The sequence below is a fragment of the Sciurus carolinensis genome (genome assembly GCF_902686445.1).
Source record: "Sciurus carolinensis chromosome 14 unlocalized genomic scaffold, mSciCar1.2 scaffold_114_arrow_ctg1, whole genome shotgun sequence".
Taxonomy (NCBI): Eukaryota; Metazoa; Chordata; class Mammalia; order Rodentia; family Sciuridae; genus Sciurus; species Sciurus carolinensis.
Window position 1 is genome coordinate 553635 of NW_025920106.1, and position 16015 is coordinate 569649.

The window sequence follows — 16015 nt, forward strand, 5'->3', positions numbered from 1 at the left end:
AATCAGGGATATTAGGTATGCAACATCTTTATGGTGCATATAACCATTGAAAAGAAAAAATATTTTGTATTTTGTAAATGTTCTAGGATCAATTATTCTCATAACAACTTAAGTTTTTCTTTAAAATTTTCTGTTTTTTAAATTTAAGTTTCAACCATATTAGGTCTACATTTCTTCATTTTAGTAGTGATTTATTATGTTTTAAATTCTGATGATGAGGGAACTATTTACTTTGAGAGCACTCACTCACAGCTGGCTTTCCAATTCTACCCTTGTGTAAATTGTGATGCTTTGGTGCTGCTGGTATGGTGAAAGAAAATTCTTTCCTCATCCTGATATCCTACATGTATAGGACAAGCAAAATCAGCATACTTGTAATCTGTTGTCCATTGCAAACAACAGGAGAGAACCACGAATTTGAAAAGGCATTTATGTCCTTTGCAAATTGAGTTACTGTCAGTGATTATCTTTGCTTAACAAATAATCTCTTAATTTCTTCTTGCTGTTTTGTTATATTATTTTGAAGTTCAGAAGTCGATAGGTTTATTTTTGCAGACCATTAGCAATGAAAATTTTTTTAGTATGTGTTCACTGAATTTATCTTTTTATTTCCAACAACTTTGTGCAGTTTGTGCCCTAAAGAAAAGTCCACAGTGCTTTCATTTTTTCAATACTAAGATTTGAAATGTTGCACAATTCTGATCTTGCAGCATGAGGCATGGTTCAAGATAATATTATGCACTGGAAATATGTGCTCCTCACATAACTAGCAGGTGCTTGTTTCATCCATCATGAGCACCTTTGCACAAGGACATTACACTAACCTGTAGTCTGCATCCTCCAGCACCTGCTATAAAGATCCTGGGCATCAACACAGAGGGCCTGTGTCTGAGAGGCAGAAGTCATTTCAAGAGGATGAACCCTTATGCCAAGGCAGATTTTCCAGATATATGTGCATTTAAAGGTAAGTTGAAGGACTCCTTGGAAATTTGGGCCAAGAAACTTTCTGGGGGCAAACTAATTGCAGGGCAGTAGCAAATGTAGTGGGACTTGGCAGGTGGTGTGTGCACAGAACAGGTGTACTTTTTGGCTAGCTTCCTCCTGGCCTCCATCACTCATGCTAAATGACTTAATCCCTTCTCTCCTTTATAGGGAGCACAGGAGGCACCCACTTTCAACTAGAATAGAAGTTCACCATCACAGGTTTGAGCTGTCACTTGTTTGAGCATTGCAGAAAAGGAGGGGAACCCTGCAAGAGTTTGGTTATGCTTTTTCAACTCAATCATCACCTAACTTACTGAGCCACAGGGGAGTCGCCACAGCCTGAAACTCTCACCATCCATCACTCCATGTGTCTGTGAGGGTCCTAGGCCATTTCCCTGACTGAGCAATATAGTGGGTGAGCCCAGGCTTGGAGGAGATGTGTGCAAGGTCAGTGCCACTGGGTCCAGTGCCTTGCTGGGTGATCCTCGATCAAGTGATTGAACATGCTTCCATGACTTCCCTGGCCACTAGACCTGGTGGGAACCAATAGGTTATTGCAGAACAGGTGTCACCAAAATGCCAGCATGACTGGTGCAGTCTGAACAAGGATGACATCACCTAGCAGGCCTGGAGGGTAGTGTGGGCTGTCGGTTTTCAGCAGGGGTACTTGCCCAGGAAGGAGCTGGAACACTCAGGTCAGATATGCCATGCCCAAAAACACTCTCTCCCCTTCCAGTTGGTGAACAAGTTGACATTGTATTCCTTGCAAATAACAGGCCCCAGGGGCTGCCTACGTCGATCTTCCCTCCTAATATCACAGCTGAGCCCAGGCTTGTCTTCAGTCTAAGTCAGGAAGGGCCAGGACCAAAAGTTCACCGGTTGCCATGGGCACCAAGATGCCATGCTGCTGTCATTCTGCCTTTCTGCAACATCACCAGGGATCTGCTCAGTGGCCAGGATGTCACAGCATACACTCATTGGGACCCAAGACTCCTCAGGCCTAGAAGCAACCCCTGGTGAGAAAAACCAAGTGCCATCTCCTAAAGGAGCCTGGAGTCTCCATGTCCTTCAATCTCAACTGGCTAGATGCCAACCTGTTCCACTTGGAAAATGTAGTTATCTCATGACTTACCATCATTTCACAGGAGCATTGTTACAAACCTAGGCATTTCTTTGAGAAGCAGCTAAAACAGTGTAGCAAGATTTTGGATGGAAGTGAATGACAGCATGGCAGTAGATATCACAGAAAATGGGTTTAGAATCCACATAATTAAAATGATCCATGAAAAAAAAAGATAAGAGAGCAATTTCAGGTAATGTATGATCACTCCAATAAAGAGTTAAAAGGGAAAATATAGGACGGAAAGAGCACTTCAATAAAGAGACTGAGATTCTGGAAAAAAAAAACAAATACTTAAATGGAAGAAATAATAAACCAAATTAAAAACTCAATACATAGCATCACCAATAGACTAGATCTTGTGGAAGACAGAATCTCGACAATGAAGACACAATGTTTAATCTTGAAAATAAAGTAAAGCAAACTGGAAAGATGATAAAAGATCATGAATGGAACCTCCAAGAATCATGGGACATCATGAAAAAACGATTTAAGGATTGTTGGAATTGAGGAAGGCGCAAAGATACACACCAAAGAAATGAATGTCTTCAATGAAATAATATTTGAAAATTTTCCAAACCTGAAGAATAAAATGAAAAATCAAATACAAGAAGCTTACAGAACACCAGGTGCAGAAAATTACAACAGATCCACACCAAGGCACATTATAATAAAAATACTTCACATACAAAATAAAGTTAGGGGATCCAAGATGGCAGACTAGAGGGAGGCTGCATTCCTTGTTGCTCCATAACTCTGGTTTCAAGCAGAAGATATCTGTTTCTTGCTAAGGCAGTTTTTGCTGCTTATTGATCTCCTGCTGTTAACCCCATTTGTCTGCTGTGATCACCTGCAGTCTGCCAGCATATCGACGCCTTTTTTAGTATAGATTGCTCACTGTCACTCACCTATCATCCACCATTTGCCTGCCTCTCGCCTGTCCATCGCCTGCCTTACACCTATCCATCACCCAACTCACGAGGTTCACCTCCTGCTTGTCCAACAACAGTCAGCAAACTGATCACCGACTGCTAGTGGAGCACCACCTGCCTGCTATTGCCTGGAAGTTCACTGTTACAGAACCTGCAGGTTTGATTACACGTGGCTGCTGCCATTTTGAGACAACAGCCAGGTCCTGTAGGAATCCTGGCTGGACTGACTGAGCAGGTCTCCAGAACACCTCAGCTAGACCGATCACTCCCTTCCTCTGTGGCCCTCACATCAAGTGACTGCTCCCAGCCACCAGGACCCTCAGACAAACTGACTGTGCCCTATCACCGGTACCCCAGACCGACTGATTGCAAACAGGCTCCAGGATCCCACAACCACATAAAGCACACCCGACCTCCAGGAACCCTGCCTGACCAACTGCATCCCGCCTCAAGGATCTCATGTTGACCATGGCCACACCCTGAGCTGCAGCTCCCCATTTGCCAACACATTTGGAAGCCAGAGTGGCCATCTTTGATAATCCTGATAGCTATAGCTCCAATCTTTAGGTGGGGTAAAACCAATCCTGAGACGTCTGCTGGAGGCTTGAAGCTCATTGTCAGGTACCTCTCATGCATCAGGCTACTGAACACTGGGAGGTTTCATTACAATATGACTCTTATACTGTAGATTTTCTTTTTTCTCCTTATTGAAAAAAATTAAGATTTTATTTCTTTACTTTTCTTGCTCTTTTTTCCTTTTATTTACCTGTTCCCTCAGAGTTTCTTTCTCCCTTTTTTGCATGCTAACATCCAATTTCTTATGATTACACTCTCACCATTTCTATAATCTTGAATTTCTGTATATTCTTTTCTTCTCACATTAACAGTCACATTCTACATCCCTCTGCATCCTCTTTGTCCTCCATTTGAACAGCAGACCTTATTGCAAATCTCTTTGTTTTACTGAAGATAATATTTGAACTCATTCTGTTTATTATGACAATTTTGTTATTGTCCTCATAGGGGCTATTTGGTCTAGGATTGCATAGTATCTGAATTGGGGACTACTACTATTGATCTCTCCTTAAAGAATGGGTTTTGGAAACCTATAGGGCCACTATAAACCTATAGGGGGAAATCTGCAATACCTCAGATCTGCACTGCTAGAGGGGAAGGTATATGAACAACATGAAAAAACAAAAAAGAAAATGATCCAAACAAATATAGATTCAATATTAACAGAATCCAATGAAAGTATGGTAGAAGAAATGTCAGAAAAGGGCTTCAGATTATACATGATTTAGATGATTTGTGAAGTAAAGGATGAGATAAGAGAGCAAATGCAGGCAATGAATGATAATACCAATAAGCTGAAAGAGCAACTGCAGGAAGCAAAACATCATTTCAACAAAGAGATAGAGATTTCAAAAAAAAAAAAAAAACAAATGGAAATTCTTGAAATGAAGGAAACAATAAACCAAATAAAAAACTCAATGGAAAGCATCACCAAAAGTCTAGACCACTTGGAAGACAGAACCTCTGACAATGAAGACAAAATAATTAATCTTGAGAATAAAGTTGCCCAAACAGAGAAGATGGTAGGAAATCATGAACAGAATCTCCAAGAACTATGGGACATCATGAAAAGACCAAATTTAAGAATTATTGGGATTGAGGAAGGCACAGGGATACAAACCAAAGAATGAACAGCCTATTCAATGAAGTAATATCTGAAAATTTCCCAAACCTGAAGAATGAAATGTAAAATCAAATACAAGAGGCTTAAAGAACACCAAATGCACAAAATCACAACAGATCCACACCAAGGCACAGTATAATGAAAATGTCTAACATTCAAAATAAAGATAGGATTATGAAGGCCATGAGAGAAAAACATTATTTTATATATGGGGGAGACCAATACGGATAGCAGCTGACTTCTCAACCCAGACTCTAAAAGCTAGAAGGGCCTGGAACACGTATTTCAAGCTCTGAAAGAACATGGTTGCCAACCAAGAATCCTATACCCAGCAAAACTAAACTTCAGATTTGAAGATGAAATAAAATCATTCCATGATAAACAAAAGTTAAAAGAATTTACCAATAGAAAGTCTGCACTACACAATGTTCTCAACAAAATATTCCATGAGGAGGAAATGAAAAACAACAATGTAGATCAGCAAAGGGAGGAAGTATCTTAGAGAAAAACCACTCAAAGAAGAAACCAAGCCAACTTAAAAACCAAAAATAAGTCAAATGACTGGGATTAAAAATTATATCTCAATAATAACCCTGAATGTTAATTGCCTAAACTCATCAATCAAAAGACATAGACTGGCAGAATGGATTAAAAAGGAAGACAACAATATGCTGCCTTCAAGAGATTCATCTCATAGAAAAAGACATCCACAGACTAAAGGTGAAAGAATTGGAAAAAACCTACCATGCACATGGACTCAGTAATAAAGTGGAGGTTTCCATCCTTAGATAAAGTGGAATTCAAGCTAAAGATAATCAGAAGGGAAAAAGAAGGACATTTCATACTGCTTAAGGTAACCATAAATCAGGAAGAAATAATGAAAGTAATTATTTATGCCCCAAACAATGGTGCATCCCTGTACATCAAAAAAATTCTTCTCAATTTCAGAAATCACATAGACCACAACACAATAATTCTGGTTGACTTTAATGCACCACTGTCACCATTAGATAGATCTTCCAAACAAAAACCAACCAAAGAAACCATAGAACTCAATAACGCAATCAATAGCCTAGACTTAATAGACATATAAAGAATATTCCATCCATCAATGAGCGGATTGACTTTCTTCTCAGCAGCACATGGAATCTTCTCTAAAATAGACCATATGTTATGCTACAAAGCAGCCCTTAGGAAATGCAAAAATATAGAGATACTGCCTTGTGTCCTATCAAATCATAATGGACTGAGAATAGAAATCAATGACAAAATAAAAAAAAGAAATTACTTCAACACCTGGATACTAAATAATATGATATTGAATAAAACATGGGTAGCAAATTCATCAGGGAGGAGATATAAAAAATTCTTAGAGGTCAATGAGAATGATGACACAACATATCAAAATCTCTGGGACACTATGAAAGTGGTACTAAGAGGAAAATTCATTGCATGGAGCGCATTCCAGAAAAGAATGAAAAGTCAACAACTAAATCACCTAACATTACAGCTCAAAGCCCTAGAAAAAGAAGAACAGAATGACATAAAAAGGGTAGAAGACAGGAAATAATTAAAATCAGAGCTGAAATCAACTAAATTGAAACAAAAGAAACAATTCAAAAAATTGACAACAAAAAAGTTGGTTCTTTGAAAAAGTAAACAAAATACACAAACCCTTACCATACTAACAAAGAGAAGGAGACAAAAAACTCAAATTAATAAAAAAACTTTATGAGAAAGGAAATATCACAGCAGACACTGCTGAGATACAGAACATAATGGGAAGCTATTTTGAAAATCTGTATTCCAACAAAATAGAAATGACTGAAGATATTGACAAATTTCTACAGAGATATGCTCCTCCCAAACTGAATCAGGAGGACATACACAATTTAAACAGATCAATATCAAGCAATAAAATAGAAGAAGCCATTAAAAATCTACCATCCATACTTGCTTCTGCAGCACATATACTAAAATTGGAATGATACAGAGAAGGTTAGCTTGGCCCCTGCGCAAGGATGACACGCAAATTCATGAAGCGTTCCATATTTTTTGGTTCAACATCCGGAAATCAATAAAAGACATTCACCATATCATTAGACATAAAGTTAAGAATAACATGATTATTTCAATAGGTGTAGAAAAAGCATCCAATAAAATACAGCATCCCTTCATGCTCAAAACACTAGAAAAATCTGGGGTTGTGGGAACACTTCTTAACATTGTAAAGGCCATCTATGCTAAGCCCATAGCCAATACCATTCTAAATGGTGAAAAACTGATAAGCATTCCACCTAAAAACTGGAACAAGGCAGGGATGCCCTCTTTCATCACTTCTATTCAACATAGTCCTTGAAACTCTAGCCAAAGCAATTAGACAAACCAAAGAAATTAAAGTGATAAGAATCGGAAAAGAAGAACTCAAACTATCCCTGTTCACAGAAGACATGTTTATATATTTGTAGGAACCTAGAAATTCCACCAGAAAATGTTTAGAACTCATAAGTGAATTCAGTAAAGTAGCAGGTTACAAGATCAATGCTCATAAATCCAAAGAATTTTTATACATAAGTGATGTATCTTCAGAAAGAGAAGTTAGGAAAACTACCCCATTCACAATAGCCTCAAAAAAAATAAAATACTTGGGAATCAATCTCACAAAAGAGGTGAAAGATCTCTACAATGACAACTACAGAAAACTAAAGAAAGAAATTAAAGAAAACCTTAGAAGATGGAAAGTTCTCCCATGTTGTTGGGTAGGTAGAATTAATATTGTCAAAATGGCCATTCTACCAAAAGTGCTATACAGATTCAATGCAATTCCAATTAAAATCTCAATGATGTACCCTACAGAAATAGAGCAAGCAATTATGAAATTCATCTGGAAGAATAAAAAACCCAGAATAGCTAAATCAATCATCAGTAGAAAGAGCAAAGCAGGGGGTATCGCAATAATAAATTTTCAACTCTACTACAAAGCAATAGTAAAAAAAATGGCATGATATTGGTACCAAAATAGACAGGTAGATCAATGGTACAGAATAGAGGACATGGACACAAACCCAAATAAATTCAATTTTCTCATACTAGACAAAGGGGCCAAAAATATGTAATGGAGAAAAGATAGCCTCTTCAACAAATGGTGCTGGGAAAACTGGAAACCCATATGCAGTAGAATGAAATTAAACTCCTATCTCTCACCCTGCACAAAACTCAACTCAAAATGGATCAAGGGCCTCGGAATCAGACCAGAGACCCTGCAACTTATAGAAGAAAAAGTGGGTCCAAATCTTCAACTGTTGGCTTAGGATCAGACTTCCTTAACAGTATTCTGATAGCACAAGAAATAAAAGCAAGAATCAACAACTGGGTTAGATTCAAACTAAAAAGTTTTCTCTCAGCAAAGGAAACTATCAGTAATTTGAAGAGAGAGCCTACAGAGTGGAAGAATATCTTTGCCACTCATACTTCAGATAGAGCGTGAATTTCCAGAATATATAAAGAACTCAAAAAACTCTACAACAAGAATACAAATATCCAGTCAACAAATGGGCTAAGGAAATAAACAGATACTTCACAGAAAAAGATGTACAAGCAATCAACAAATATATGAAAAAATGTTCAACATCTGTAGTAATAAGAGAATTGCAAATCAAAACTACCCTAAGATTCCATCTCACCCCAATTAGAATAGCAATTATCAAGAACACAAGCAACAATAGGTGTTGGCGAGGATGTGGGGAAAAAGTACATTCATACATTGCTGGTGGAGTTGCAAATCAGTGCAGCCACTCTGAAAAGCACTATGGAGATTCCTCAGAAAGCTTGGAATGGAACCACCATTTGACCCAGCTATCCCACTCCTTGGTTATACCCAAAGGACTTAAAATCAGCATACTACAGAAATACAGCCGCATCAATGTTCATTGCTGCTCAATTCACCATAGCCAGAGTGTGCAACCAACCTAGATGTCCTTCATTGATTAACGGATAAAGAAACTGTGGCATATATATATACAATGAAATATTACTCTGCCATAAAGAATGATAAAATTATGGCATTTGCAGGCAAATGGATGAAATTGGAGAATATGCTAAGTGAGATAAGCCAATCTCAAAAAACTAAAGGTCGAATGATCTCGCTGATAAGTGTATGAGGACATAAAATGGGGGTTGGGAGGGGTTAACGGTAGGGTTCGGGTTAGGTTTAGGGTTAGGGATAAGGAGGGTGGTAAGAATATAGGAAGAAAGGACTGTATAGAGGGAAAAGAGGGGAGGGAGGGGTGGCGGGAAGTGAAAAAAATGACAGAATGATTCAAACAACATTACCTTATGTAAATTTATGATTACACTATTGGTATGCCTTGGCTCCATGTACAAATAGAGAAAAAACATGTGTCCCATTTGTTTACAATTAAAAAAATAAAATAAAAAAAATTAATATCCAAGAAAAGCCCAGGACAAGGTGGATTCTCAGCTGAGTTCTACAAGACCTTTAAAGAAGAACTCATTCCAATACTTCTCAAAGTATTCCAGGATATAGAAAAGGAGGGTACCCTCCCAAACTCATTCTATGAAGCTAGTAACACACTCATACCCAAACCAGGAAAAGACACATTAAGGAAAGAAAATTTTAGACTGATATCCTTGATGAATATAGATGCAAAGATCCTTAACAAAATACTGGCAAACCGTATCAAAAACAGTAATAAAATTGTGCACTATGATCAACGGGGTTCATCCCTGGAATGCAAGGATGGGTTAACATCTGTAAATCAAAAACGTAATCCATCATGTCAATAGACTTAAGGATAAGAATCATATGGTTATTTCAATTGATGCAGAACAAGCGTTTGTCAAAATACAACACCCCTTCATGCTCAAAACACTAGAAAAATTAGGGATAGTAGGAACATACTTGAACATTGTAAAGGCTATTTATGCAAAGCCCATGGTCAACATCTTTCTTAATGGGAAAAACTGAAATCATTCCCTTTCAAAATGGGAATAAGACAGGGATGTCTTCTTTCACCTTTTCTATTCAACATTGTCCTCAAAACTCTAGCCAGAGCAATTAGGCATACCAAAGAAATTAAAGGAATACAAGTAGGAAAAGGGGAACTTCAGCTGTCACTAGTTGCTGATGACATGATTATATATTTAGACGATCTAAAAAACACCTCCAGGAAACTTCTAGATCTCATCAATGAATTCAGCAAAATAGCAGGCTATAAAATCAACACACATAAATCTAAATCATTTTTATATGCAAGTGATGAAACAGCTGAAAGGGAAATGAGAAAAACAACTCCATTTACAATAGCCTCAAAAAAAAAAAATACTTGGGAATCAGTCTACCCAAAGAGGTAAAAGATCTCTACAATGAAAACTACAAAGCATTGAGAAAGAAGGAAGACCTTAGAAGATGGAAAGATCTCCCATGTTCTTGGATAGGCAGAATTAATATTATCAAAATGGCCATACTACCAAAAGTGCTATACAGATTCAATGCAATTCCAATTAAAATCCCAATGATGTTCCTTACAGAAATAGAGCAAACAATCATGAAATTCATCTGGAAGAATAAGAAACCCAGAAGAGCTAAAGCAATCCTTAGCAGGAAGAATGAATCAGGGGGTATTACAATACCAGAACTATACTATAAAGCAGTAGTAACAAAAATGGCATTTTATTAGCACCAAAATAGACAGGTAATCAACGGTACAGAACAGAGGACACGGACACAAACCCAAATAAATACAATTTTCTAATACTAGACAAAGGGGACAAAAATATGCAATGGAGAAAAGATACCCTCTTCAACAAATGGTGCTGGGAAAACCTGAAATCCATATGCAACAGAATGAATCTAAACCCTTTCTCTCACCCTGCACAAAACTCAACTCACAATGGATCAAGGACCTTGAAATCAGACCAGAGACTCTGCATCTTATAGAAGAAAAAGTAGTTCCAAATCTTCAATTTGTTGGCTTACGATCAGAATTCCTTAACAGGACTCCCATAGCACAAGAAATAAAATCAAGAATCAATAACTGAGATAGATTCAAACTAGATAGCTTTCTCTCAGCAAAGGAAACTATCAGCAATGTAAACAGAGAGCCTAAAGAGTGGGAGAATATCTTTGCTACTCATACTTTAGATAGAGTACTCATTTCCAGAATATATAAAGAACTCATAAAACTCTACACCAAGAATACAAATAATGCAATCAACAAATGGGCTAGGATATGAACAGATGTTTCACAGAAGATCTACAAGCAATCAACAAACATATGAAAAAATGCTCACCATCTTTATTAATAAGAGAAATGCAAATCAAAACTACACGAAGTTTCCATCTCACCCCAATTAGAATGGCGATTGTCAAGAATAAATGCAACAATATGTGTTGCAGAGGATGTGGGTAAAATGGTACACTCATACATTGCTGGTGAGGCTGCAAGTTATTGCAACCACTTTGGAAAGCAATGTGGAGATTTCTTAGAAAACTTGGAATGGACCCAGCTCTCCCACTCCTTGGCCTATACCCAAAGGATTTAAAATCAGCATACTACAGAGATACAGCCACATCAATGTTCATAGCTGCTCAATGCACAATAGCCAGACTGTGGAACCAAACTAGATGTCCTTCAATTGATGAGTGTTTAAAAAACTGTGGTATATGTATGTGCAATGCAATATTCCTCAGCTATAAAGAATAATAAAATCATGGCATTTGCAGGCAAATGGATGAAATTGGAGAATATCATGCTAAGTGAGAAGGTCGAATGATCTCACTGATAAGTGGATGATGACACATAATGGGGAGTGGGAAGTGGGCAAGAATGGAGGATGGAGTAACTGTATAGAGGGAAAAGAGGGGTGGGAGGGGTGGGAGGGAAGGAAAAAATAACAGAATGATTCAAACTTCTTTACCCAATGTAAATGTATGATACACAAATGGTATGCTGTTACTCCATGTATAAACAGAAACAACATGTATCCCATTTGTTTACAATAAAAATAAATTTTAAAACATGAAGTTAAGATTTCAAGATTTGTGAGAAAAAAATCATCAGATTACATATAAGGGGAAACCAACACAGATATCAACAGATTTCTCAACCCAGACCCAATAAGCAAGAAGGGTCTCTAACAGTATATTTCAAGTTCTTAAAGAACATGAATGCCAATCAAGAATCTTATACCCAGCAAAAGTAACCTTCAGATTTGATGATGAATTAAAATCTTTCCATGATAAACAAAAGCTAAAAGAACATACATATAGAAAGCCTGGAATAGAGATCATTCTCAGCAAATTATTTCATGAGGGGGATGTGAAAAACAATAATGCAAGTCCACAAGTGGAGAAACAACCCTAAAGGAATAGTCAATTAAAGTAGAAACCAATTCAAGTTAAAAACCAAAATTAAGCAAAAATGACCAGAAATACAAATCATATCAAAAGAGTAACTCTGAGTGTTAATGACCTAAACTCATTAATCAAAAGACACTGGCAGGTTGAATTAAAAAGAAAGACCCAACAATATGTGGTCTTCAAGACACTTGTCTCATAGAGAAAGACATTCACAAACTAAAGAGGAAAGGATTCAGAAAAACAAACCATGAGCAGGGACTCAGTAAAAAAGCACGTGTCTCCATCCTTATCTCAGAAAATGTGTACTTCAAATCTATGTCAGAAGGGATAATAAAGGACATTTCGTACTGCTAAGGGGAACAATAAAGCAGCAAGACTTAAAAATTTTAAATATTTATGCCTCAAACAATGATACATTTCTGTACATCAAACAAACCCTTCTCAATTTGAAGAATCAAATAGACCACTATCTAATAATACTGGGTGACTTTAAAACACCACTCTCACAAATGGATAGAAACTCTGAGCAAAAACTACAAAGAAACTATAGCATTAATTAATACAATTAATGATATATACTTAATGGGCAGGTATAGAATATTTCATTCATCATGGAGCAAGTACACTTTCTTCTAGGCAGCTCATGGATTCTTCTGCAAAATAGGGCATAAGCTATACCATAAAGTAGCCATTAGTAAATACAAAAAAAATAGAGATACTATCTTGTGTTCCATCAGATCATAATGGAATGCAATTAGAAATCAATGATAAAATAAAAAAACAAAAACTTCTCCTACAATTGGAGGCTAAACAATAGGCTATTGAATGATGTAATGATAACAGAAGACATTAGGAAAGAAATATAATAATTCTTAGAGGTAAAAGAAAACAACAAAACAACATATCAAAATCTCTGAGACACTGAAAGCAGTAAAAAAGGGAAAGTTCATTGCATCGAGCCCATTCGAATAATAAAACGTTAACAACCAAATGACCTAACATTACATCTCAAAGCCCTAGAAAAGATAAACAGATCAACACCAAAAGTAGAAGATGAGAAATAATTAAATCAGCTAAATCAATGAAATGGAAACAAAAGTAACAATTCAAAAAATTGACAAAACAAAAAGTTGATTCTTTGTAAAATTAAACAAAATATATTAACTCTTAGCCATACTAACAAAGAGAAGGATAGAGAAAACTCAAATTACTAAAAACCATCATAGAAAAGAAAATATCATGATGGACAACCATTGAAATACATAACATAATTAGAAGTTGCTTCGGAAATCTGTAGTCCACCAAAATAGAAAATATTGAAGATATTGACAAATTTTTGGAAACATATGATCCTCCCAAACTGAATCAGGAAGACATACACAATGTAAGCAGATCAATTTCAAGCACCAAAATAGAAGAAGCCATCAAAAGTCTATCAACAAAGAAAAGCCCAGGACTAGATGGATTCTCAGTTGAATTTTATAAGACTTTCGAAGAAGAACTAATACAAGCAGCTCCTCGGTGGCCAGACCCAGTGCCACATCACCATGTGGGTCACCAGGAAAATGTTCCGCTGGTGCCAGGCTCACTCTGAGTTGGAGGAAGATGAGCAGGAGTCTGAGGAGGTTTGGCTAAAACTGGAATAGACCCGAGAGGTGAAGAACTTGAGAAAGAGGCCCAATGGGGAGAGTGCCCTGCTTGTGGTAGAGAAGGTACAAGAAGAAACCACGGGTTGGGGAGATAGCTCAGTTGGTAGAGTGCTTGCCTTGCAAGCACAAGACCCTGGGTTCAATCCCCAGCACCGCAAAAAAAAAAAAAAAAAAAGAAAAAAAAAAAACACACACACTAGTGGATGATCCCTTTCAGATGAAGACAGGTGATATGGTGGACATAAAGAAACTGAAGGAAAGGATAAAGATAAGATTAGTGAGAGGAGGACCTTCATCTGGGGACAGTACTTTCTGCAGAAACCAACCAGAGAAATGAGAATGCAGACATGGTGAAGTAGATTGAGGCAGATCTAAATAAGAGGAAAGGGATTGTGGCACATGAGGAACAGAAAGTCAAGCCAAAGAATGCAGAGGAATGTCTGTATAAACTTCTTGAAAACATCCACATCTCCTCTGCAAAGAAGACTGAGGAGATGCTTTCCAACCAGATGCTGAATGGCATCCCCAAGGTGGACCAGGGCACTGATGCAAAAATAAAAAAAATATTATTTCCACGGAGAATGCCACGGCCCGCCTGTTGGCAGAGCAGCAGAACAAGAAGAAAGACAGCGAGACATCCTTCATGCCCACAAACAGGACTGTGATTTATGTGCAACAAAACGGATTTTTATCATGAGGATCTCGATGCCCCCATCTAGAGAAACAAAGAAGAACCCAAAGCCCGGCTCTTGTGAGTAGGTGACGGAGAAGCCAGAGCCTGAGTGACCCCCTCCTAACCACAAGCTTCCTGCTAATGAGAAGGCCACTGATGACTATCACTATGAGAAGTTCAAGAAGATGAACAGGCAGTACTGAGACATTGAGGGGATGTGACCAGCACTCACTTGCTGCACCCCACCCGCTGAAGAAGGCCCAGGTGGGTCACTCCTTGGCTGGTGCATTCAGTGTTGCACAGACACAGTGCAGAAGAAAAGAAGGGAACCCTTACAAACTCATTCTATGAAACTAGTATCACTCTGATACCAGAACCAGATAAAGATGCATCAAGGAAAGAAAACATTAGCTCAGTATCCCTGATGAACGTAGATGCAAAAATCCTTTAAAAAATTCTGGCAAGTTGCATACGAGAACATATTAAAAGGATAGTGCTCCATGATCAAGTGGGGATTATACCAGGGATGGAAGGTTGGTTCAACATCTGGAAATTAATACATAATTCATCACATCAATAGACTTAAAGTTAAGAATACAACACCCCTTCATGCTCAAAACAGTAGAAAATATAGGGATAGTAGAAACATACCTCAACATTGGAAAGACTATCTATACTAAGCCCACAGACAACATCATTCTTAATGGAGAAAAACTGAAAGCATTCCCTCTAAAAACTGGAATAAGACAATTATGCCCTCTCTCACCACTTCTATTCAAAATCTTTCTTAAAACACCAGTCAGAGCAGTTAGACAGACCAAAGTAATTAACAGAATATGAAGAGAAGAAATCAAGTTATCACTATTTGCTGATAACATGATTCTATATTTATAGGATTCAAAAATTTCCACCAGAAAACTTTTGAAACTAATAAACGAATGCAGAAAAGTAGCAGGATATAAAATCAATACACATTAATGTAATGCATTTCTATTCATAAGTGACATATTCTCTGAAAGAGAAATTAGAAAAACCACTTCTTTCACAGTAGCCTCAAAAATAAAAACACTTGGGAGTCAATCTAACAGAATAGGTGAAAGACTGCTGCAATGAAAACTACAGAACACTAAAGAAAGGAATTAATGAAAACCTTAAGAGATGGAAAAATAGTCCACATTCATGGATAGGCAGAATTAATATTGTCAAAATGGCCATACTACCAAAGGGGCTAAATGGATTCAATGCAATTCCAATTAAAATCCCAATGATATTCCTCATAGAAATAGATAATGCAATCATGGAATTCATCTGGAAACATGAACAATCCAGAATAACTAAAACAATTCTGAGCACAAAGAGTGAAGCAGGAGGTGTCATAATACCAGATCTTAAACTATAGTACAGATCAATAGAAACAAAAATGGCATGATATTGGCACCAAAATAAACAGGCAGACCAATGGTATAGAACACACAGAGAAAATCCCACAAAAATTCATTACCTCATACTATACAAGGGGACAATAACATACAATGGATAAAAAATAGCCTGTTCAAAAATGGTGCTGGGAAAACTGG

The 16015-nt window shown here is 37.3% G+C and overlaps 1 long non-coding RNA gene, 1 other non-coding gene and 1 pseudogene across 2 annotated transcripts in view; all 3 read left to right on the forward strand.

Annotated features, from left to right (window-relative positions):
* LOC124973258 (uncharacterized) overlaps positions 1-2316 on the forward strand; it is a 36642-nt gene extending 34326 nt beyond the window's left edge. The window contains exons 2-3 of the long non-coding RNA XR_007106651.1: positions 845-964; positions 1153-2316. This is a non-coding gene — a long non-coding RNA (uncharacterized LOC124973258). The remainder of the gene's footprint in view (positions 1-844; positions 965-1152) is intronic.
* A 4372-nt stretch (positions 2317-6688) lies between these two features.
* On the forward strand, positions 6689-6791 carry LOC124973262 (U6 spliceosomal RNA). Its single transcript, XR_007106655.1, has one exon. It is a non-coding gene; the product is annotated as a U6 spliceosomal RNA (small nuclear RNA).
* A 6872-nt stretch (positions 6792-13663) lies between these two features.
* Positions 13664-14641, forward strand: LOC124973242 (telomere length and silencing protein 1 homolog; annotated as a pseudogene).
* Positions 14642-16015: the final 1374 nt, after the last annotated feature.